This window comes from Callospermophilus lateralis, chromosome 5 (genome assembly GCF_048772815.1).
Source record: "Callospermophilus lateralis isolate mCalLat2 chromosome 5, mCalLat2.hap1, whole genome shotgun sequence".
NCBI classification, from domain to species: Eukaryota; Metazoa; Chordata; class Mammalia; order Rodentia; family Sciuridae; genus Callospermophilus; species Callospermophilus lateralis.
The window spans coordinates 31475136-31500706 of record NC_135309.1 but is presented as its reverse complement, the minus strand read 5'-3'; positions in this window follow the sequence as shown (position 1 = coordinate 31500706).

The following is a 25571-nucleotide window of genomic DNA, read 5'->3' as shown; positions in this document are numbered from 1 at the left end:
AAAAAAGATTTGAGGTTGTCTTTCTATGGGTACCCTAGTAAACTGGAATATATCTCTGGCTTTCAGCAGCTCTGGCTCTTATTTCAAAAGATCACTTTGGAGTTGCAAACTTTATAAGACTCTTAAATCAGGAAACACACTAAAGAGGAAATCAGCAGATAGCAAGATAATTTCTATCCCTGAAATAGAAGAAAGACCCTTTACAGAACACTGCCTTTTCTAGGGTTGGATAATGAAGCTTGGTTACTTAAGACAGAGGCCAGATGTGTAAATCAAGTGAATGATGTATGCATATTTTTGAAAGTTGTAATTTCTCAAGGACTGAAATTTCTCTGTGTGTGCTGAACAGTGGTCATTATAAAATAGGCAACATGGATATAGGTTAAAAAGGAATTTGGTCATTATTTAGTCTATCTCAAACAAGAAAATTCCATATCAGATTTCTACCTGGGAGCTGGAGAACACTGACCCACCAGGGTGTTTTGTTTTTTTTTTTTTTTTTCCCTATAGAAGCAATTAGAATGTGCTGCACAGTTGCTACAGTTCTCTGAACTGGAAGCCATGTGCTGAAGACCCATTAGTTTCAGACTAAAGGGCAGTAGGTAATAGCAAAAGATTGTCTGCACACAAGACAATCTTTTGCATAAATGCACTCTACTGTCATGTATAACTAACTAAAACAAATTTTTAAAAAGAAAACAAAAAAAAATGACTGCACAAAATTTCAAGCATCTAGTCTACTCAACTGGACAGAAGACTTTCTAGAGGATTTCTTTTTTTAAGTACTTGGGATTGAACCCAGGGGTGCTCAATCACTGAACTACATTCCCACCCTGTTTCATTTTTTATTTTCAGACAGGGTCTCACTAAGTTGTTTAGGGCCTTACTAACTTGCTGAGGCTGGCCTTGAACTTGTGATCCTCCTGCCTCAGCCTCCCAAATCACTGAGGGTTACAGATGTGCACCTCTGTTCCTGACATTCAGACGAATTTTATACTAGTCCATGCCAGGGTTTCTCAACCTTGAGACTATTAATCTTTGGGGTTAGATAATTTCCTGCTGGGGCTCAGGGAACTGTGTTGTGCATGGAAGGATTCGTAATAGCATTTCTGACCTCTGGATTACTGGTCCCTGGTAGCAAGATTCTGCCACAGGTTTGACAAACAAAAATGTCTCCAGATAACATCAAATGTATTGTGAGGTGTCAAAATCATTCCTGGTTGAGAGTTACTAGCATGTTCCTAAGAGTATATACCTGTGATATGAAAGAAAATAAATAAGAATATACTGCAGAGTATTCTAATAATCAGTTTATAAAGGAAACCTCATTTTGGGCCATTTGTTTTGGGCCAGTGACATGACATCTTACTTATTCAACACCTAATCTTATTTCTACATTATGGGAACACGTCCATTTTTTGAGCGATTTCCTCTTCTAAATTCACAAGAACCCTACCACATGTACCAGTAGGTACCAATAAAGCCTGGGTTTGGAGTCAGATTTTTTAACCTCTAAGCTTTCTAATCTCTTGCTCACTGGTGATGGTCCTCATGGCCATGCACATTTCACAAAGAACATAGTGGTTAAAAGTATAAGTTCTGGGAACAAATGGGCCAGATGATTAGATTTGGAGAGCTGTAACCTAATCAGTCCATCCTCATCTTAATGGACTGTCTGAGTAGTGACTGTAAACAAGTGGGGAATGGCTGGAGGATCTCTGGGGCTGTGCCCTGGAAGGGTGCACCTGCCCTTCAGCCCCTTTGTCCCTCTGTCTGTCTGCTTCCAGATCCTGCCATCAGCTGATCTGCTTTCCTCCTCCACTGGGCGCTACCCCCATGATGTTCTGCTGCACCTTGGGTCCAGAGCAATGGAGTTTTCCATCTATGGATTGAGACCTCTGAAACATGAGCCTCAACCAGAGCTGTCCTCCTCTGAGATGTTCTTGTCAGGGTTGGGCTATTTCTCGGTGGTGGAATTTCACATGAAACCCAGGCCTCCTTTTATCCTTGGCCAAGTATCTGTCTGTCTCTTGTGCTGGTGGTATTGCCTTTCACTCCTTGGTTCTGACTTCTTTGTGAACTGGAAAAAACAAATTATTCATCGATATTCATATAGGGACCTGCACCATGCTTGTGGCTGTGGAATAGCTCCACCAGGGTACCCAGGCATTTAAATTGCTCCCCACTGGGCGTCAGAAACCCCCAGTGACAGATTGCAGAGTACTCCAGGAGGAGGATTATAGTTTTCCACAGGGATGAGAGGGCCAAGACTTGTGAATAAATGCAAACGCCAATTAAACTCCCTCAACACTATATTTAATTTAGAGTCCTTAAAACAAACAAGGATTGCTGTATTTTAAATATCTGACTTTTTTTTTTTAAGGCCACCGCCCCCTAAAGTATTTGTTGCTTTTGATGCTAAGGCAACTGGCTGGTAAGACTTGACAATGAAACCCACTTGACAACATCATAGATGCTTAACAGAGAAGGACAGTGGAAGCATCCAGAAAACCCTAATTTTCACATAAATTTCCAAATATTTCTGTCAGTTTATTCCCTCTCTCTCCCTCTCCAACCCCCTCTCTCATTCTCTCTCTCTCTCACACACACACAGCCACACACCTGAACTCACTGCTTTTTATTATCCAGTTATCCAGTAGGGTAAAATTTGTAACTGCTTCCTTCAATTTTGTATCCGTAGCACATGGAATCATGCCCAGCATGGTACCTTCTTCCTGTTTCCTTAGTCTCCTACTTGAAATGTCTAGCCATTGGTCTTAGGACTGGCCTTGCAGGCTCTGAAAAGAGGGGCTTTGCCAGGTACGGTGGTGCAAACCTGGAATCCCAGTGACTCTGGAGGCTGAGGCAAGAGAATTGCAAGGTTGAGGTCAGTCTTAGCAACTTAGTGAGACACTCAGCAACTTAGTGAGTCCTGGTCTTAAATTTAAAAATAAAAAGGGGCTGGGGATGTGGTTCAGTAGTTAAGAGCTCTGGAGTTCAACCACTGATATAAAAGGAGGCTTTAAATATTTTCCAATAACTTGAAGGCTGTTTTCATGATTCCCCTATATTTGTTTTTTATAATACAATATCATTTCCTTCTTTCAGTGATATGGTTTCAAGTCCCTAAACACACTGATCATCCTCATTGAGCTATTAAACAATTTGTTTGTTTATACTGAAATTCTGAGTAGAGATGTCCAGTTCCCTTCTACATCCACATACCTTTTCTTATATAACATAGGCACAAGTTCCCCCAGCTAAAGACCACCTCTCCCAGCCATCCTTGAGTCAGCGGTGACTTGTGGTCATTCTGGACAATGAAATTGTGGATGAAAATACACCTTCTCAGTAGTGATCCTCAGGGGAGCTGGTCTCCCTCTCCCTTCTCAGCCTGCTGCCAGGGTTACTGGTTTTGGTGGAAAGCCAGACCATGCCCATCAGAAGCCACATCTCCAGGATGACAGGACAACAGATTAATAAGGATCCTTGGATAGTCTTCCAGAAGAGAGACACCCTATCAGCTTTGGCCTGCCCACATTTAGACAACTAATAGAGAAACACATGTACTTTTCTTTTTTTTTTTTTTAAGCCACTATTGAGTTAGAACTTACATGCATCTTGAATTAGTCTACTAACATAGCCAAAGACAATAATACCAAAGATGAAGTTTAGTATACAAAAAAAGTACTCAGAATTTATGCCATTGGCTTAGCCTTTGGTACAGAGATGGAGAAGATGAAAATAATGTGCTTTTATCTTATTTCACAGGCGATAATCTCAGAAGACAGATCAGCTATCTGAGTGATACCAGTTTGATATTGAAACATCATCATCCCAAACATAGTTCCCCTTTTCTCTCTGGTGTAATGCTAATCTGCCAGGTAAGGCAGTTTTTACCCATCTTAGCATCCCACCTTTTATGATAAGCATACCTCAAGAATTTATATCAGCTCAGTGGGGTGGCGCACACCTGTAATCCAAGCAACTCTCAAGGCTGAAACAGGAGGATCACAAGTTCAAAAGACGGCCTCAGTAAGGTGAAGCACTAAGCAACTCAGTGACACCCGGGTCTCTAAATAAAATACAAAATAGAGCTGCGGATGTGGCTCACTGTTTGAGTGCCCCTGAGTTCAATTCCCAGTACCCCGCCCCCAACAAACAAAAAGAATTTATTACATATGTTTTACTGAAACGTCAAGCATACCACCTTGTGGTGTCTCATCTGGGATTCCTTTGAAATTAGATCTTCATCCATTTCACTCAGTTGACAAACAATTGTTCAATTCTACCCCAAAAGGAGAATCTCCTTAATATCTTATTTATGTAAATCTTTCTAAAGGCTCACTCTCTTTCTCTCTTTCATACACACACACACACACACACACACACAATACACTGATCATCATTTTAAGATATCTGCATGTGAAATAAAGCATGTCTTGTGTCTGTTAGTTTTTAATCCTAATCTTTTAAACCAAAGTCTTCAAACTATGGCCCATGAGCCAAATAGGGTACTTCTGATGGCTTTCTTTTATTTTTTAAATAAAATTTTATTGGAGCACAGCCATCCCATCTGTGTAGATATTATCTGTCTACAGCTACTGTTGTGCTACATTGCAGAGGTGGGCAGTTTCCACAGAGACTAAGTCGCCACAGAGGAAACGAAACTACTGTCTGGCTCTATGCCAAAAAATAATTTGATACTCCATGATGTATACCCGTGTTTCCCAACCCTTTGTTCCAAGAATTATTTTTTTCCCAAGGAGTCTTCCCCTGGTCCCCCTTAATCACCCTGCTCTGGAAAGTCCTAATAACACAGATAAACCATACATATGTTCTGTGTTGTGCGTGCATCTGTGATTTATTGATAAAAATAGTAAGATCTTCATTTCCTAAAAAACAATTTTTGCACCACTAGAAGCCATATTATTCCTGTTGAGAATGCAATTTCCAGACCAGGATTTTCCAGACCAGGGTTTCCAATTTCGGCACTACTGATATTTTGGGCCAGTGATTCTTTGTCCTCTGCCTGTAGGATGTTAGCAGCATCCTGGCCTCTACCCACTCGAGGCAAATAGCTCTCCTTTGCACAATCTGTGACAACCAAAAATGTCTCCAGACCATGCTTAATGTCCCACGATGGGGGTGGTGCCAGGGGAGACCAGATTGTCCCCAGCTGAGAGCGATTTACTCTATGCAATATCATAAAGCAATGTGTTTAACCTGCATCATGATGTCATAATCTTAATATATTTTTCTTTACAACATTTATCATTAACCAGAAGAATTTTAGCTCTTTTTATTGCAAGTACTTAGAGGAGTCACAAGTCACATTTTCAAATACTTAATTCTAAATTTTTCTCCAAAATTGACATTATGATCATTGGTCAGGAGCTCACTGAATCCCTTGCCCCTCTTCAATCATCTTTGACATTTTCCATTTTAGCAGTGTTCTTCAAAACCTAGTCAGGGATTCAGGGAATCTTATTTAATGATTTTCTCAGTGTGTTTCTTCCATGCCAGGAAAATTGAACTAGTCAAGAGTCATTCTTACCATCCTTTTTCATAAATTAAGTTTCCATTCTCCATTAACAAAGACCACTCTACCATTGGATTTACAAGAATTATTTCCATTGTCAGGAAACCAAAGGTAAAAATGTGGATGGAATTGGCTTTCTTTGTCATTAAGCACATGCAATCATTTCCTAGGTATTTTTTTCCAGTAAAGAAAAATAACCAATGTTGCACTGACACTCAATGTCATCACAATCATGTGGGATTATATTAAAAACAAAATGGTAGATGAGACCCACATGCGATTCTGAGAATAATAAGAACAAAATCAAGCTATTTCAGTACTTTTCTTCTGTGTTGTCAGGACGGAAGACAAACAAGTTCTAATGGAAACATGTGCTTAACTGGCTTTCTTGATAGAATCCTGTGTTGTTATCAAGGAACCATCTTTAAGATGCCCCTAACTCTATTGCATTTCAGTGGAACTTGCCTTGCATTTTGCTGGAACTCGGTTTTACAAGGTAATAACCCAAAGGAAAAATAAAGCAAGCTTTCTGTTTTGCTTGAAGTGGGAACAAAGCAAACACAAGTGATTTGAGAACCGATCGAAAGTCATTGCCAAATCTGAAAGGTGGTGCTGTGAGCTACTTGAATCAGTCTTGTCCTTCCACACAGTTTTTCAATCCATCAGACAAAGCCTATGGTTAAGATCATAATGTTGGCTGCATAATCAAAATTCTGTGAATTAGGCTATTTTTCTTATGTTGTCATCAGCATTGAACAATGGAAAATCTAAATGCCTACATTAAAATCCATCATTACTTTACTTTGTGATTTTTGAATAAATCATAAAACCTTTGCTCCAGCTTCCTGAAGCCAGAAAGAGATGCTTTATCAACTGCATTGTTTGGACATGTTTGAATGACCAAAATTACAGTGCAAATTTCTGCTTGTGCTATGGTTATATTGTTAGGTGGTTTGAGCTTCTGTGTATTCTTTTTACTGCAATTGTCTCCCACCTTAAGTAATGGCTATGATAACTTTATTTCCTGCTTTTTTCCCCCTCATAGAACATTGACCCTGTGTAGGAAGAATAATATGTACTCTGCACTCAGAATCCAAAGACCTGGATTTGTTATTCAAGTTCTACTCACCAGCCTTGCAATTTTGAGTAAGCTTCTTCCCTTTGCTGTAGTTAATCCTTTGGTCCCCAATACACTGGAATATTATTGGATCATATAATTGAAAAGCTCATGAAATGGCATCAGGCATAGCTAGATCCAGAGGTTTGCATAATAATATTAGAACTTTGTCAATTCCGTCATCATGATTCTGCCTTTCCTCTGATAGGCTCTATATGTGGTAGAAATGAGAAGCTAGAGGTTTACATTCTTCCTGGTTCAATCTTGACAGAGAAAGAAAATATACCATTTCACTATTACCAGCCTATGTCCTACATTGAAGCTTCATTTCCTGCAGGTACCCTTCCCTAAGTAGTTACTGTAGTCAAGACAATGGGTTGATGTAGTTGTATCTAAATTACTGCCATCCCTAGGGCTTCAGAAGTCATTAAGACTCCATAAAATAAGATCAAGAGACAGAAGGATTCTATTCCTTTATTTACCAATACTTTTCCATACCCTGACTGCAGGCATAACCTTGGACTCCAGCCTTCTCACCAGTGCCTGGATCTGATCTTGTAGCAGGCACTTCAATCTCAGAATTTCCAGACCCATCACTTCACACATTTCCCCAGGGCTGCGGCTGTCCTTAGAAGCTCATCAAAGTCGGAATCATTTGGGCATGAGAATTCATCCGAAGTAAGTAAATTAATAACCCTCTACAGTAGTAACCTACCACCCAATTGTTCTCTATCCTCATTTTCATCTATCATTGCTGCAAACTATCATGCCATAGAAATCGTGGGTGTCATCAAAACTCTCAGCCCCACTAACTGGGGACCAGAGGAACATTCTTTGGGGACTACTGTTTAATGCCAAGACATGTTCATCCATGTAGCTTCCACCTTACCAGGTAGGTCTGTCACTGAATCTCTTCCTAAAGCTATGGGGACATCTCTACCCCAGCAGGGGTCTTGCCTTGAGCTTAATTCCAGGCATTTGCTACTGTGTCTGTGCTAGGCCCACAATGGGACTTCAGAGGACTTTGGGCATACAGGCCACCACTGCTCTGCATCTCTGACCCCTCTGGAGAAAAAGATAAAACAGAATGTGCTTTCTCTTTAGGGACTGTTACAAAAACTATAGAGTTATATAAGCAAACTGTAGAGTGCTGATATTATGTTGGAAAAGTCTTTAGGGTCAGGAGATGGGTGAGTGTCATCATGGATTTCTAGAGAAAAAGCAATCCTTGAGATTGTTGTTCCATCATCAGGAAAATGGTGCAGGTGGTCCAAAGGACTTCCTCATGTTTCTGATCATAACCTACAAGCTACCAGAAAGTCTGCCTGACCTTCTGCTTAGCCTGTTCCCCTCCCCAGCCAGGGTTAGCCCCCACCACATTGCGGCACCACTGTCTCTACTGCAACCCTTCATCTGACATCTCACCTGGGTGTGTGCCCAGGAGGGAGATGCAGGCAGGTTCTCTATGTTCTGCATCACCAGAAGGTGAGGCAGGGCCATCTGCTCAAGCACAAGGATAGCTTTTTTCCATTGTGAGGCATAGGATGAATCATTGGCCAAAAAAACAAATTTTACTTCACTGGATTAAAAAAAAAAATCATAGAAATTTTACAGTACCAGGAGTTTTTTGGGGGGTATCAGTGTAGAAAGTAATGGTGTTTAAAAACTTTTTGAACTTTTGCTGGGCAAGACAACAGAAGCCTGTAATCCCAGCAACTCAGGAGGCTGAGGCAGGAGGATTGCAAGTCAGGCCAGCTTTTTAGCAAGATGCTGTAAAATACAATATGCACAGGAACTCTTGGAGATTTCATGGCATAAAAGAGAAAATGAAAGGGCTGTGGATGTAGTTCAGTGGTAAAATACCCCTGGGTAAATTCCCAGTTGAAAAAACAAACAAAAAACTTATTGAACTTTTGAACCATATGAGGGTTTAACTTATGTGGTTCAAAAGTAAGTTTTATATTATATATGGAAAGTTCTCACTTGCATTGTCTGACATGCACACATTTTAGTTGCTACTGCCATAACTCTAACAGCATAGTTTATGTTTCAGTCCTCATATCAAAGTATAATAATTATAGACGCTAAATACGGTGCAAACTTTGTTGTTAGCTCTTCAGTCTATCAATCATTGCATAAATAACAGATGTGCTTCATGATCAGTGAGCAATAGTGTCACTTCTTCCAAAGGTTATAGGATACTGGTCACTGAATATCTGTAAATGAGCTTACTGTGCATTGGTCATTTACAGACAGCAAAGCACTTAGTTGTGTCGGCTTCTCATCTTCTGGTGATAAACCCAACTGACATTTTGTAAAGGCTGATCATCAAAACAGGGTAATGGCCAACAAAGATAAAAACACAATGAAGAAACAAAAACTAGAGGTTAAATTTGAGTCATATGTAATGGAGTTAAAAATAGAAATAACTGACCATAGGAACATTGGCTAACCACCATTCGAAAGAATCTCAATATACAACTAGGGGCTGGGGATGAAGTTCTGTGGTAGAGTGTTTGCCCAGCATGGACAAGGCCCTGGGTTCAATTCTCATCCTACAAAACTAAAAAAAATAGTAATAAATGTGCTACCAAAGTAACAATGTGAAAATAAAATTTTGACATTTTTGAGAAAAGTTTAGCAAAAAGGATGAAGATATTTCTAAGAAAGTGATGCCTGTAAAAATGCACAGGAACTCTTAGGGATTTCATGGCATAAAAGAGAAAATGAACAAATGTTAAAAGGTAATCAAAACTTAGGAAAATAACTCACAAAGACATAGGAAACATGTTTGCTGTATATGGTAAATCACATAGCAAGAAGAAGATGAGCATTCTTCAAACTACTCTCAATAAATATTTTAAGAAGAAATGAAGCACATTAATTCTCAATATTTACAATACTGATCACAGTATATCAAATAAATATTAGTTATATTATGTTTAATTTTTGTATATATATTCCTAATAGCAAGACACACGCACTTCCCTTCTGAAGGGAGGCATTAAGGTGACAAATGTCACAAAGGAAGTATGTATTCATATCTTATCTACTGGCTATAAAATAGGATTTGGGGAGTGAGAAACAAAGAAGAATTACTTGTGGTTGTCACCGTTAAGAATGTCAAGGTCTCCTTTAAAATAGGGATTTTTATGTAAAGTCAGTCTTTTGTATATAAGGATAATTCACATCATAAATGCCCCACCCCCACTTTTTTTGGGGGGGGGAGGGGGAGGTCTACCAGGCATTGAACCTAGAGGTGCTTAACAACTAAGCGAGTATTTTTTATTTTGATATAGGGTCTCACTAAGTTGCTTACAGCCTTTCTAAGTTGCTGAGGCTGACTTTGAACTTGCGATCCTCTGCCTCAGCATCCTAAGACCCATAAATGCTCCTTTAAAGTGAATCCTCATAGGGACCATATTTTTATACTAAATGTATGATGAAAAATATTTGGCCAGGAGCAGATCTCAAAAAATTAAACTTAAAAATTAAAACTATGTTTATTTATTTATTTAGAGAGAGAGAGAGAGAATTTTTTAATTTTTTTTTTTTTAAGTTTTCGGCAGACACAACATCTTTGTATGTGGTGCTGAGGATCGATCGAATCCAGGCCACACGCATGCCAGGCGATCGTGTTACTGCTTGAGCCACATCCCCAGCCCCCATGTTTATTTTTTATTAATCAGCATTTAATTTAAAATGCCAACAATGTCCTGATTTATTATTTGTTGGCTTAATTTTGCTTTAATTTTTGTGGTGGCAAGATATACCACCCTTGCTTTGAGTTGGAGTCTTAAACACAATTACACAATAAATAGAAGTTCATTGGATTAGACAAAGGGGAGTGAAGGGAAGGGAGAGGGGAGGGAATAGGAAAGACAATAGAATGAAACAGACATAACTTTCCTTTGCACATATGTACACGACCAGCGTAACTGAGCATCATGTGCCATCAGAAGAATGGGATCCTAATTGGAATAGGTTGTACTCCCTGTATAGATATAATGTGTCCAAATATACTCCACTGTCACAAAAATTTTAAAAGAACAAATAAAAAATAATAAATAAGTAATTTTTGAAAAAGTGTTTGATAGGTCATCTTTTTTTCATATGGCTTTCTCTTCTGATATTCAATTCTTTCTTTCTTGAAGCTTCTATGTGTTGTGATACTGATTTCCCCTTCCTTTATTGGTCTAATTCTGCCAGTTTTTCATTATCCACAAGGTTAGTTCATGCAACACCACTTTCATAGACATCATGAAGTTTCAAAGTTTGCAAACTGACATTGGAGGGGCTTTACATTGTTTTAGGATGTACCTCTAGACTCTGACAATCAACAGAAAATCACCAAACGGAGTTGGGTATTACAGTCTGCATGGGAGTCAGCAAAGTACAGCCCATGGAGCAAATCTGACCCACTGCCTGATTTGTGATCAAAGTTTTATTGGCACACAGCCATGCCTATTTTTGCACATATTATCCATGATTCCGTTTGTACCATAACAGCAAAGTTAAGCACTAGTGACAGAGACCTGACCCAATAAATCCAGAAGGTTTATTGTTTGGCTCTTTCCAGAAATTGCCTGCCAACCTCTGATCTGGACTGAGGTTAAAGCTAAACAGAGAGAGAGGCTGCACGGACCCTGATTCTACAGGAATCAACCCATCAGTCAAGGTCTGGGGGCATGATTCTGCTTCCATATCAACTCCTATTGGTAGAAAAATAATGTGGTAAATAGTCAACGAAGGAGGACTGCTCACTCTTAAATCCAAATTTCATTAGATTTGAATGAATGATACAAAATGGTAGATTGTTTGGGAGGAGAAAGAGCTCCAAATGGCTACTGAAGGAAATGGGGGAAACTCCTTGGGAGAGGTAACCTGGCTGCAGGGCTTCCAAGGACATGTAGGATTAAGGGTCTCTGTGTTCTCCGAAATGAACAATGTGGGCTGCCATTCCTTGCAGGCATGAGCAAATAACAATCAACCACTTTGCCGAGACAACAAAGTATGTTCAGTAGAAGGGATGGAGAAAGGCTGAGCCAGAGTGAAACATCCCTGACTCCTGTGAGGTTGAAGTTGGCAGGAATTCCAGTAAGAAGACCACAGGAGCCATTGATGGTCACAAGAAAATGTAACCAAAGCACCTGCCAAATGCCCCCTCCAGGTTTTAATACCATCTCAAAGACCCGGTGGTGTTCAGTAAGGCTAGTTCCTCCTCCACCAGTGGTAGATTTGGAGGGAAATTCCCCCTTAATGGTATTAGCTGATAATCAAAGTTTGTCCTGAGAACAATCCTCCCCTTCAGGACCCAAAGGAGCAAGAGCTGTGTCCTTAGTGGTGGAATTTCATTGTCGTGGGATTAGTTGGCCTTTCTCTTCTGATTTATGCATGAAGTTTGTGCCGGTCTCTTTCAAATCAAGACCTCCTTGAAAAGTACAATTGGATGGCCAGCTCTCAGAAGCAAAGCAGAGGTGTTCAGCCCAGAAGTCTGATCTCAGCAAGGTCTCCTTTTAATGACCAGCCCTCTGTGCCTGCTTGCTCTCCCATGAGCCAATGGAGTGATTAGCCAGGTGGGTGGCCTCACAGGCTCTGGGGAGGGATCCCAGCCCTCAGATCTGTCTTGGAGTCTGGCAGCTGGGAGAAGGGCCCAAACAGAAGCACAGCAGTTGCCTGTCAGGGGCAGCAGCAGAGCGGCTGAGGCCCGCGGTGCCTCTGGGTTCTGTGCCAGGCTTCAAATGGTGCTGCCAGCACATCTTGTGAGCCCACCCCGGTGGCAGGGACGGAGGCAGCTTCCCTGGCTCCAGTCTCTGCTCTAAGGCCACTTCAGGACTTTAAACTGCTTGGGGAGTGACAGCTGTCGTTGCAGGTGCCCTGGGGAATTGTGGGGGTGGGAGAGGTTTGGGGACTAATTACACAGTATGTTCCCTGCTGCTCTAGATTTTTTTTTTCCTTAGCAAACTAATCACAGACAATAATTTTAAGAGGTATGACTGCTTCAAGATTGCTTTTTTCCAAAAACTAAACGTCATTTTGTTGAGAAGGAGCTGTATGTCATTTCCAATATACACCGGACTTGGACCTCTGGCCCTTTTCATCTGCCGGAGAATGCATGAACAGTGGGTCAGTGGTCCCAAATTTCAAGGCCCAGATGCAACCAATCTCCTCCTGACCACCAGTTTCTGTGAATTCTTCCTGTACAGGCTTTCTTACCACACCTAATATCATCTCTGTTCATCCAAAATTTCTTTATAAGCAGGGCCTGACTTGCCTCCTCTCACCTAGCACCATGATATATTCACAGTGCCTGCTGTGTGATATTCCCCAAGTTACTTCACCACTCTGATCCCCAGTTTTATCTACTATAAAATGAAGCCATTAAAATGAATGGCCTCTAAAGTACCATCTAACATATTGTATAGAACAAAACACTGCCCAAGTAGGCTCTTACTGTCCATGTTAATGTAGGCGCATTATCATATTCTGAGACTATTTTTCCTTTTTGGAAAAATATATTTTGGATGTTGACTATTCCCCAAAGACTCGTGCGTTAAGGGGCTTGATCTCAGGTTGGTGCTTTTGGTGGAATCTTTAGGGCGTGGGGCCTAATGGGAGGTCCTTTTGTTGTGGGTTTTGGGGCTTACCCTCACCGATGATTGTGGAGATCCTGGCCCTTTCTGCTCCCTTTTTTGATCACTGGACCTGAGGGGACCAGTTTGCTCTATAACATGCACCTCTCCAGCATATCCACCAGAGGCACAAAGCAATGGGTCTAGAATCCTGGATTGGAACCTCTAAAACTATAAACTAAAACACCTTTTCTCTTTGTAAGTTAATTATCCCAGGGATTTTGTTATAGTGACAGAAAGCTGACTAATGGCCTTTCTCCTAGGCTATATGGGTAGTAAATATTTTTATTATGTGTTTTCCAAGGACTACTTCCCTTGTCATATACATGTAATAACTCTGTACTGTAAGATCTATTATTTGTGTCATAATCCAGATGAGAAAATAGGCTCAAAAAAGTGAAATAATTGATCTAAGTTCACACAGTTAAGAGACAAGACTAATTGACATAAGAATCTAAGCAGGTTCTGTTGCCTTTCCTGATTTTGCAGAGGTGAGTGCTTTGTAAGTCAGCATCAGAACAGTCCCTGAATTTTCAACTATTTCCTTTGCCAGGAACAAACTCCATGATGTTTGTTTCAATGTTATTGCTGTTTGTTTGTTTTGTTTTGTTTATGGTGCTATGGATTGAACCCAGGGCTTTATGGATGTAAGGCAAGCACTCTACCAACTGAGCTATACCCCCAGCCATTTCTCTTTTGTACTAGGGATTGAACTCAGGGGCACTCTACCACTAAACCACATCCCCAGCCCTATTTTTTTTTTAAAGAGAGAGAGAGAGAGAGAGAGAGAGAGAGAGAATTTTTAATATTTATTTTTTAGTTATCGGTGGATACAACATCTTTGTTTGTATGTGGTGCTGAGGATCAAACCCGGGCCGCACACATGCCAGGCGAGCACGCTACCGCTTGAGCCACATCCCCAGCACCCCCAGCCCTATTTTGTATTTTATTTAGCAACAGAGTCTCACTGAGTTTGTTAGCTGAGGGCGGCTTTGAATTGGCATCCTCCTGTCTCAGCCTCCTGAGCTTCTGGGATTACAGGTATGTGCCACCGTGCCTGGACTCCATGATGTTTTGAAGGGCATTTCAAGTTCTCTCTCTGGTCTGACCTTGACTTAACCTTCAAGTGGCATGCTCAGTACGCATGATTTATACACACATTTTTAAAAAAATGGACCCAGAACTGGCTTTGCTTGTGTTCAGTTTATATCTAAAATCCTTCACATGTGAGCTCACCTGGTCAGAACTGATTTCCTTCTTTATAATCCCAAATTAACTCTCACATTCCTAGGAAAACTTCTCTCCGTGCCATTCCCTTCACTGTCCCCACACTTTAATCCAGTAATCCTCATATAATGACAGTTGGGCAGAGGGAGATAGTGCCCGGTGTGTCCTGGATGGGACTGAGGCGTGGCAGGAAGGGTGTGCTCAGACACTGGCTCGCTCCCTAAAGAAGAGAGCTCTGCATCCCTTTCCCCTTAGCTACCATCAGAATTGGGACGAGGGGTAACGTGAAGAGCAAGGTAAGCTGGAGAAGATCTGGACGCCATGAATGTCAAGGTGAGGAATCCTGACCTCGTCCTGCAACCCAGCTCTGTTCTAAGCCTTCAAATCACCTACCCCACCTGCTGTTCTTGTTCAGAGTGACAGTTCCAGTCCTCCTGGATCCCAGAAATTCACACAAAGTAGGAGAAACCGTGCTACAGGATTGAGGAGAATGAGACGTGGAGACACAGCGACCTGGGGATGTACTGAGGAAGGTTGTTCTGGTGAAGTGGACGAGGGATGGGAGGAAACAGGGTAAGAGCCAGGGGATGGTTCTCAAAGATAAGGATTTCAACATGCTGCCCTCCAGGTTGGTCATGACCTGACCTTGACAGCTGGAATTCTGGGGAGTCATCTCTGGCTTATCAATACCCTCTACTCTGTGTTAAAAATAATCCCGGGTCTTGAACATCAAGAAGCTCTTTCGTCTAAGCCAATGAATCTCTGGGATTCCAGTGGTACATATTTTCCCAATGTAATAACATTCATCTCCCAAAAAAAGCACTTTTTCATCTTTCCATTATTCTTCCCATAAGCTGTAGGATTGGCAAGACAAACATAGTTCTCTCCACTTCATAGTTGAGGAAACGGTACTGCAACAAGCATGTTCTAAGGGCTGATTCTGGAATAGTACTGGGGTCTCCTGATGCCAGGCCAGGATTTTTTTTTTTTTTTTAAACTGGCAACTAAGGGACGAAGGCTATTTCTTTTTGATTAAAAATAAAGACCAGGTGCCAGTCTCTTGCTATAGTGAGAGTGCTCCAACACTGCCCTGTATATGACAAAATACACAGAAATGGGAAGGAGTGCCTTAAAATGTGCCTTCTCTATGCCAGGGGGAGCCTGGAACGGGCTGAAGGACCCCCCCCCCACCAACCACCCACCCATACCCAGCTTTGCAAGCATCATCACCTGTGTGGATCAAGCTGGCTCTAAACTTCCCTCAAATGGCACATGGTGATAGACAGGACGAGGCACTGGTGGGGGCCTGTGTGCAGCCCCCTGAGCTTTCCACAGGTTTGGAACATCTTGGATCTTTAGAGTGTCGAAATGCAGGAGATGGGAATGGGAGCCCCAATGGGGACAAAGAGGAAGATGAGGGGCATCTATTCAGCTTTCCTCTCTTTTTCCACTAGATGACATCGTCTCGTCCTAGAGAAGGCTACGAGTGATTGATCATTCCACTGCCTAATGTTATATGTTACATTGGAATCCTTGGAATATCTTACATTTTTTGCAGTTATTGGTCCATATGTAAAATTGGCATGTGAGATCCACAGGATAGCCGTTTATGGAAGTGTCAAGGACAAGAGTTATAGAAAGGAAAGTTGGATGCATGCTTATCATACACAAAGCCCTGGGCTCAAGCCCCAGCACAGAGAAGGGAAGAAAGAAGGGAGGGAGGGAGGAAGGATGGGAGCTTGGTAAGAAGCAGCTTCTCTGAATGAAGGGCAGAAATCAAGACATCCCAGGCTAGCCTTCTTTAAAAATCCAAAATTTTTGACTCCAAAATTAGGGTACCAAAAAGATGAGCTTCAAGCATCTCATAGTACTAGAAATTCAAAGTGTCCTCCAAAAGACATCTTAAGTGAGATAAATAATGTACGATTGGGTTGTGATCCCAGGCATAAAATAAGTATTCATGAGTCTATACTGAATAGCGAAGAAGTAAACAAAATGAGGGAGAGGGATCAATTCTTCTATGAAATGGTTACAAATCACACAAGTAGCTACTTCCTTCTAAAGGAGGTGAGCATGCTGCTCACCCCTGGAGTGTGGGCTGTTGCTAGGGGCTCACTTCCATGGAACAGAGCAGGGACAGGGAAGCTGGCCACTTTGCAGTGGAGAAACCTAACAAACACTGCCTCAGACACGTAATGCAGATTTCCCATCAGTCACGTTCTACGGCCGAGTCCCTGCTGAAATTTGGTAACGAGAGCATTTTATCCCTGCACTGTTCTTTCCATAAGCCCACAACCTCAGTCTAGTCGTGAAGAAAACAGGAGACAAGCCAGATGGAGGGACAATCTACGGAATAGCTGTCAAATCACAGCAGACAAGGGAAATCAGAAACCATCCTGGACCAAAGGAGAAGGGGAGACGGGACAACGGAGGGCACTGTGGTACCCTGGACGGGTCCTGGAACAGAGAAGGGACATCAGGGTGAAAACATGAGATAGAAAGAATGTCTCGAGTTCTGTTAATAGCTAATGACCTTTCTTGTTTTTGACAAATGCCCCATACTGACATTGAAATAATAAAGGAAAAAGTGGGCGAGGGGTCTATATGGGTATTCTTTGTCCTATCTTTGCAGTTTTTCTAGATGTTGGAAATTATTCCAAAATGAAAGTTTATTTTAAAAGGCCTAAACAGAAGAGTTGAGCTAATCCTCAGTAGGTATGTCACAGTGCCAGATATCTACCCCGTAAGACTTTGGGTTACAACAGCACGTATGCCCTCTGAGAAGCAAAATGTAAATTCTAAAACAAACTAAAAAAGAAGCCAAAAATGAACCCATTCGGGATTATTGACCATGACTTGGAGACCACTGGCTTGCTCCAGTGCACTGGAATAAATTGCAAACTGTGATGTAGAAATGTGGAAGATACCTGGATAACTTAGATTCTAACCTCAAGTTCATTTTTATTCAAAACTGGTTCCAGATACAGTTTATTCAAAAGATGGAGCTAGTTTGTTAGTCTTATAATCCTATTACACACACACACACACACACACACACACACACTAAAAAAAATCTCATTGGTGGGGTCTATTTTTTAATGGCTTAGTTTTGTCTTTTGTCAAGGACCTAGTCAGCCATGCCACACAGCCCACTAAATCTATTAGTCATCATTACCTCATCCCAGGTCTTACATTTTCTGTTTGTTTGTTTGTTCTTTGCTCCCCCCACCCCCACCCCCACCCTTTTTTAATCAGGGAAGAATACTCTGTGCTCCTGTGTAGACTTATTTGTGAGAACAAAGGTACCTTGGGACAGAGGACTCTAAAGCCATGAAATAGCACAGGCACACCACCACACACAGGAAAGGGCCCCTTTCCCTCCCTGCTGCCTGCGGCATTTCTAAGCTACATTTAGACACATTCATGCCCAGAACAGAGTTGCCTCCCTCAGCTGCTTAGGACCGTAAAAGAACAGAGGAAAGAAAACAGAATTTGAAATGTCAGTGGGAACCATTGCTTCCTTAAAGAGCAATCAATGCGTTCATGGAAAATGAGACTAATTCCTAAAACCCAGCCGTTCATCGACTCACGGGCTATCACTGTGACAGTGAAGCCTGGGGGTTCAGAAAGGTGGATTCATCCGAATATCATGACAACACTAATAAGTGAAGGACCCAGAGTCACTTGGAACTTATTTCAGTTATTCCAGAGCCCTCACCTTAAAATAATAATAATAATATTACTGGGGCTGGGGATGTGGCTGAGTGGTAGAGCGCTTGCCTCGCATGCATGGGCACTGGGTTCAATCCTCAGCACCGCATAAATAAATAAAATAAAGATATTGTGTCCATCTACAACTAAATTTTTTTTTAAAAAAATAATATTACTGATTATAAGCATTGTTTCCAGCTTTGCGCATAAAACTGAGCTACTTGGGGATACTTAGATTTTTCCTTGGGAAGTGAAATCTCTGGAATAAAAGGTGTGAGTATTTGAGTTAATCTTAGTAAATTTCTTCCTGTGACAGATGCATCAACCGATAATCAGTTTAGGGTCCCATGCTTACCAAAGTCTCCCCAGCATTGAGTCTTGTTATTTATGGCACCCATTGTCGGCCACAGAATTGCCTTCATTTGCATTTCTTGATTATATGTGCAGCTACACCGGACTTGTTATTCATGGGTCCTGGCTTCTCTGTCCTCATGCTCCTATTTTATCTTTACCTAGTTTTGGGTAAAGCCTTTTTTATTTTCTTAGCGTCACTCAGGGAGTCATTTATTTTCCAAGACTTATTGAATGTCTCTCCTCCATCAGGTATTTTGCCAGATGCTGGGCTCATATTGGTGAACAAAACAGTTTCAATCATGCCTCGTGGAATTTACAATCCAGGAGAGATAACAGACCCTGAGCAAATAATGAGGAGTGAAGCGAGAGGAGCAGGCGGCTTTAATGGCGTATCACAAGAAGACCTACTGAAATGTGGAAGTTCAAGGCAGATTTCCCCGAGGAAGAGACTGCGATCAAAGAGATGAATAAAACGCAGCTTGATAAAGGGAGAAGACCGGTAATGACACATACAACAGCACTAAGATAAGAGGAACGACATTTATTGGTTTTAACGGTTTGGGGGGGTTCATTTTTCTTGATAGATATCTCAGAACTCTCTATATTAAGGGCATTCATCTTTAATGTCATTTGTTATGAACATCATTTGTCCTTTCCTTTAAGCTCTAATCTATGATGTCTTCACTCAGAAATTCTTTTGCTTTCATACAAATTATAATAAATGGTTCTTTATTTCTTTTTCATGAGAACTTTAACAGACTCTATAACTTGTTTGTATTTGACACGAAACCCAGTATTTTCTAGCTCATACATGTGCGACACCTCTTTTTTTCAATTGAATCTTCTTCTACCTTTGAAACCCTGTCCCCACCCCTCTTACTCATCACCACCATCATCAATAGAGTGTCTTTTAGCTCATGCTGTATGACAGATTCACCAAATGCTGTGTGACTCTGCAAAACAAGCCTTTACTGATGTTCTGAGGCCTGTGGTTGAGCTCGGATCGGAGCTGGTCAGATAAGGTCATCGAGGTGGTTCCAGCTGGGCCTCTCAGGCGCCTGCGACCTTGACTTGGACTCCGTGGATGACTTGTGGGAATGTGGCTGGGGGTACATGGCCACTATCCTCCAGCTGGCCAGCTCAGACTTGTTTTATGGTCCAGACAGAGTTGTGGAGGGGGAAATGGATTGTGAGAAGTCTATGCATGAAACTGGCATTTCTGCCACATTCTATTTACCAAAACAAAGCTAGACTCAAGAAGTGGGGAATAGATTATAGCTCCCCTTGCAAGGAACTGTAAAATCATAATGCAAAGGATAAAGACCCGAGAAAGGCTGAACACTCTGGGTTAATTTTGCCATCCATGTGCCATAAATGCCAATGGAATATTTGTTTCCATATTTTTATTTGTTTAGTTCCTCCTGTTTCTTTAAGGCCCAGTTCAAACTCATGACTTATTATTTCATGGTACTCATCTCACTGACCAATATTTATGCAGCACTTATTTTACTAAATACGGGTCACAAATGCTTAATGTCCTTAATTGATTGAATCTCCACAATAAATAGGTGAGGAAGGTACTCTTATTGCCGTTGTGTAGTTAAGGAAATATTTTTCTGAATATAACTTTTCTTAAAGACTCAAAGCTAGCGTGCAAAAGTCTGAATCCAAATTCAAATATAACAAAGAAGTTTATGATTTTAACTCCTAAACTCTGCCTACTTAAAATTCTTTTTATAGAAAAACCATCAAAAACGTTACATTAAATCAAAATAGCCATATTTCACTTTCTGCTAAAGCAAATAACATTTTAGTTTATTTAGTGTAAACAGATGTATATAAATAGAAGCCGTCTATTCTGGGAGTGTTCAACACTGAATGTGCTATCTATTAGTTTACTTTCTTCCTACAAATTAAAAGTAAAACCACATTGTTCAATATTTAAGAAAGGCATCAGTCGGTTTCCCAGGCTCAGAGAGTTAGTGAAATCCATGATCTAAAGGTGACAAGGTGAAATTAGCCCTTGCTTTGACAATAGACTTCAATTCACTGAGATCATAAAACCAGTCTTGTATGTCTGCTTAGATCCCCCGTGTCTAGCTCAGTATGAAGGATGATAAACATAACTATAGAATTAGAGATTCTTGGAAAGAATTTTGTACAAACTTTGCATGTTATAAGTGAGAAACAGATCCTAGGAAGAGGTTTGATTGACACCAAGCCACTTGAATAATTAGCGATCGATTCTGGACTAAAAGCTGTCTGCCTACTCTCAACTCAGAGCTTCTTCTTCCATCTTTGCTTGTCTCTCTCTAATACAATAGGAGAGCATTTCCTCCCCTTTATATACAGCGGTAGAGCTTTCCTTTTTCTTTTTCTCTAACTCATAAACTTGCTGGACTCAGTGCTCCTGGGAGTGTTAAAGCAGAACGCGCTTATTTACTTTTATTTTTTGTACCGTTTTCCTTCTTTTTTATGATCCTGGCTTCCGACTGTGTGGCAGAAACACATAAAAATTGGCATAAAAGTAGGAAAATGTGCCCCAGATGCTGTATTAACTGTGAAATAACTTTAAATGCCTCCAAACAGAGTCTGGTCTCCTATCCGTCAGCTTTCAAAGCGGCTCTTCCTAACGCTTTCCTTTTGTCTGTGATAAGGAGGTGACCGTGTGGGGTAAACGCTCTGCCAGCTTGCCAATGGCGGTACCACAAATCATCCCATCGGCTCAGGTAGGTTTTTCATCTCTGAGCAGAGAGGGAGCAACAGGAAAGAGAGGGACTCCAGTTCTGTTGGTGGAAATTATTTGGGTATGGATTTATCATCACGGTGGAGCCCTAGCAAGAGATTTCCAGGCAGAAGTCAAAACACACTAAAGCCATGCCTGCTGCTCTGGTTCTCAAAGTCCCCTTCTGCCTAGGAAACTTGGAAAAGGGCACACAGGGTGGTGGCAATACTTCTGAGCCTCCAGTCTGGCACCCGTCTTCCATTCTTCTCCCAAGACGTCCTAGGAATCATGGGGAAGCAGGGGTCACATTGTGTCACTGCCCGGTCTAAACCTGCATGCACTTGCTCACTTCCCCAGCATGGTGGTCTCAACTCAGAGGCAGGGGTCACAGGACCTCCCACAGTCCCCGAGCTCCTCCAGCCTCTCATCTCTGTTCACTTGACCAGACTTCTTGCAGATCCTCGAATAAGCCGTGATTTTCCCCTCTCCAGACTTTGGAGAGTTTTCCCTTCGGAGGGAGGGAATCCTCTCCCCTTATGCCCACCCTAACTCAGATTTTTAAGCCTCAACTTAGTTAGAACTGAAGAGGATGTGGGACCCAGGCTTTCTGTCCCTCTCCCTGGCTCTGTGCCATAGTCCTAGAGCACCCTGGGTTTCTTCTATCCTAGCAATCTTACTTTTGCATTGAAGCTGAAGCTTGTTCAAGATAAGATATGCCAAATTCTATCTTAATATGCCTTGATGGCACTTAGAGATGGGCATAGCTTAGCTGTTAAGATAGTTAACTCCCTGTGTTTAATTCCTGGATCTATCAATTTTTAGCTGTTTGAGAGAAATTTTAATGCTTTAGAGATCAAGCTGAGGTTTTCTCATCTATGAAACAAGAATAAAAATAGGACAGACCTGATTGGGTGATGTTGAAAATCACATTTTAGTTCATGGGAAAGTCTTAGTACAGTGCCTATACCATAGCAAGTTTTCCAATGCGTTACTATAAAGAAGCTTATAGAAAAAAAAAATGTGTGATTAAATGAACAGCTAGATGTCTGCCCAGATCTTCATGAACATACCACTTACTGTTGGATGGGTTTTAGTTTCTCTCTAGGTGTTTTGTTTCTTCATCCAGAATCTGAAAAGATGCAGTAAAATTGTCTCTAAGGAGCCATACAAAGACAGGCAAGAAATTGGTCCAGGCAGAAAAGATTCACATTTTTTTTTTAATTTTGTTTTCTCTTTTCCAAAACCTATAGGCAGCTGGGTGCTTTAACAAATGAGAAAAACCTAGCTTGGAGAGGTTAAGATGACTTGCCTGAGATACTTCAGACAAATGGAAGAACCAAAACCGAAACTCAATTGTCAAGTACAGCCCAAGGTTTTTCTATTGTTATTGAGTCAGACTGTATCTTGAGTGGAGGAGTCTTACTTAATCTTTGTCATATCATGTTGAATGTCAACAACATGAGGATTTTATCAAGTTCATAGTCTTTTAAAGCTGTGGTGGATTTTAAATTTATTCTAGTTCTACAGAGGTAGCATCTGAGGATTCAAAAGTTGAAGTTCATCCAAGGACACTCAGTCATCACCATGGTCAGCATCTCATAGGCAGCAAACCTTCAGCATACCCTTCTTGACCGATGGCCTTGATTTGACTAGACTCCAAATTCTTTCTTATATGATACCTCCTTTAATTAAGGATCAACTAAGTCTAATCAACTAAGCAAATAAGATCGTTTGAAGTGGGCCTTTTTGTAATTGATGGCTGCTACTACTAGCCTGGGTTGAAGAGGCCCATTACTTGGGAAATGGGTAGCACTCAATTATATTTCCACTACCCATCCATCACCCCTTTTATTCAGTCACAGATGTTTGAGTGCCTACAAATGTTAGCCTTATTCTAGGTACAAAGGCCACTGCAGAAGATAAACAGAAAAATTCATTATTTATAATAACAATTAAAATGGATTTCATTAATTATCTATGTTTAGGGTTTAGGCTAACTCTCATTAATTTTAAATGCATGTGCTATGGTTTGGATAAGTTTCCCCTGAAGACCCAAACATTGGAAGCTTGATGCCCAGCCCATGGTGCTATAGGGAGGTGGTGGAAGCTTAAAGAGTTGGAGCCCAGTGGGAGGAAATTAGGTCACTGGGGGCATGCCCTTGAAGGTCACTGGGACCTCAGATCCTTCTCCCTCTCACTTTGCTTCCCAGCTGCCATTGGGTGAGCAGCATGCTCTCTGCTGCAGTGTGTTGCCACGCCACAGGTCCAAAAGCTGGGGAGCCAACTAACCATGGTCAGAAAACTCTGAAGCTGTGAATCAAAAAAAAGCAAACAACAGAAATGTTCCCTTCTTATTAGTACTTTATGTAAGTTTTTGTTATAGTAACAGGAATCTAACGCAGTATGTTCCCTCAATAGTTGAGAAAATGATTTTCAAAGTTTAGTTTTTGTGATTTCAATCATATACGAAAAAACTTAGTGATTAGCAGGTTAGCTGACCATATCATAATACGAGGCTATCATGTCATAATGCAAGGCTACAGCTAACTTTGCAGTTCATATGGGAAATTTGGTTTTGTTATAATCTAATTCAATAGTTGCTGACCCTGGTCAGTTATAGAATGCTTAGCCCCAGGGAAGATGAATCTGTCCTTTGCAAAGACATGGTTCTTCCTATGAATAGTATTCATGATAACTCTCCCTTTCAACTTCATTTGGTTGTGGTGTTTTTACCAATAGACTCCTTGAAATCCGAGTTGAAAAGATCTGTAGGGACTATTTTTCAGATTGAAAAATCTGTGTCGCAGAAAGAATTATCCAATATTACATAGTAGGTGAGGTAAATCAGGACCAGGAATAGAGCTGGCTCAGTTGCTGTAATCTCTTTGCTATAAATACAGTCCTCTAAGAAATGAGAAATGGGTAAGGGGAGAAGATGCCTTTATTTTATAAAGACAATGGAAATATAGAACTCACAGCTGAAAACCAACTGAGATGAGTCCAGAACTCAGGCTTCCTGCCCCAACAGTATACGTCCTTGGTAAAGATCATATTCAAGCCTATAAAATGGTGTCAGATCTTTATTTCCCAAGAGTTGGAGCTAAATTTCCAACATAGAGCAGTAGTTCCTGGAATGTTCCAGTCAGGTTTAAATCCTGGGTCTAACTTTGGTCAGCCTTATACTATTCTCTTCCCAAAGAGACCATGTAGGAGACGTGGGACCACATGGAGAGGGAGAAAGCCCCCACTGAGCCCAGCCCAGTCCTTTTGTCTCCCCCTAACAAGCCTCCAGGTATGAGAATGAAACTCTTTCAGAATAGCCCATCTACCAGCCAAATATTAGAGAAACTGCACGGCCAACCATTGTTCAAATTCTGATCAAAAAAAGTCATGAAATAGAAGAAAATTTTGTTCGATGAAGTCACTAGTCTTAAGGCTACTTTTTTACTTTTTTATGCTGTATTGGAGTGCAGAACTCCCTCCTGTTTCCCAAATCTAGCATAATGCTTGACATATAGTAGATGTGCTATAAATGTTTTTTTTTTTTTTTTTTTTTGGATAAAGACCACTGAGATAGCCTGAAGAATGAAAAGAATATCGAAAATGCAGTTAATATGTACTCATTCCAGGCACTCATCTCTTCACAGCAACTTTATGAGGGACATTTTACGGTTTTCCCAAATTTGTAAACACCAAAACAATAAATAACTTGCCTGAAGAAGTCATAGATCTGGGAATAGAAAAATTGGGATTAGATCCCTATAAACAACTATGTTATGTTGTGTCTTAACAGTAAACTTCAACAGAGAAGGAAATACTTGGGGGACCCTTGTAATCTAGTGGGAAACATATATGTCCTACCACAGTTGATAAGAAATAAAAAGGACCCAACACACAATAGATAAGTAGATGTAGAGCTTAGAATCAGTGAACGTAATTGAAATCTTCCTAGATTCTCTTGACCTTGATTCTTAAGGGAGATGATGCAGCCATTTCAGGTATAGGCTCTGCAGTTAGACCTGGATTCCAAAAATAGCTCTGTCATATACTACTTGTTCGATTTTGAATGTCATTTAGCTTTTTTGAGTCTCCATTTGAGAAATTAAAGTGGGGCTAATAATAACTACTTATCTAATTAGGTCACGGTTATATGAGATATATCTAAAAATCCAATAATCTACAAGGCATGCAGTCTAATAAATGGTCATTAGAAGTTGGAAACTTGAAGAGCATGATAATCCAAGATGTCAAGATATCCCTCTA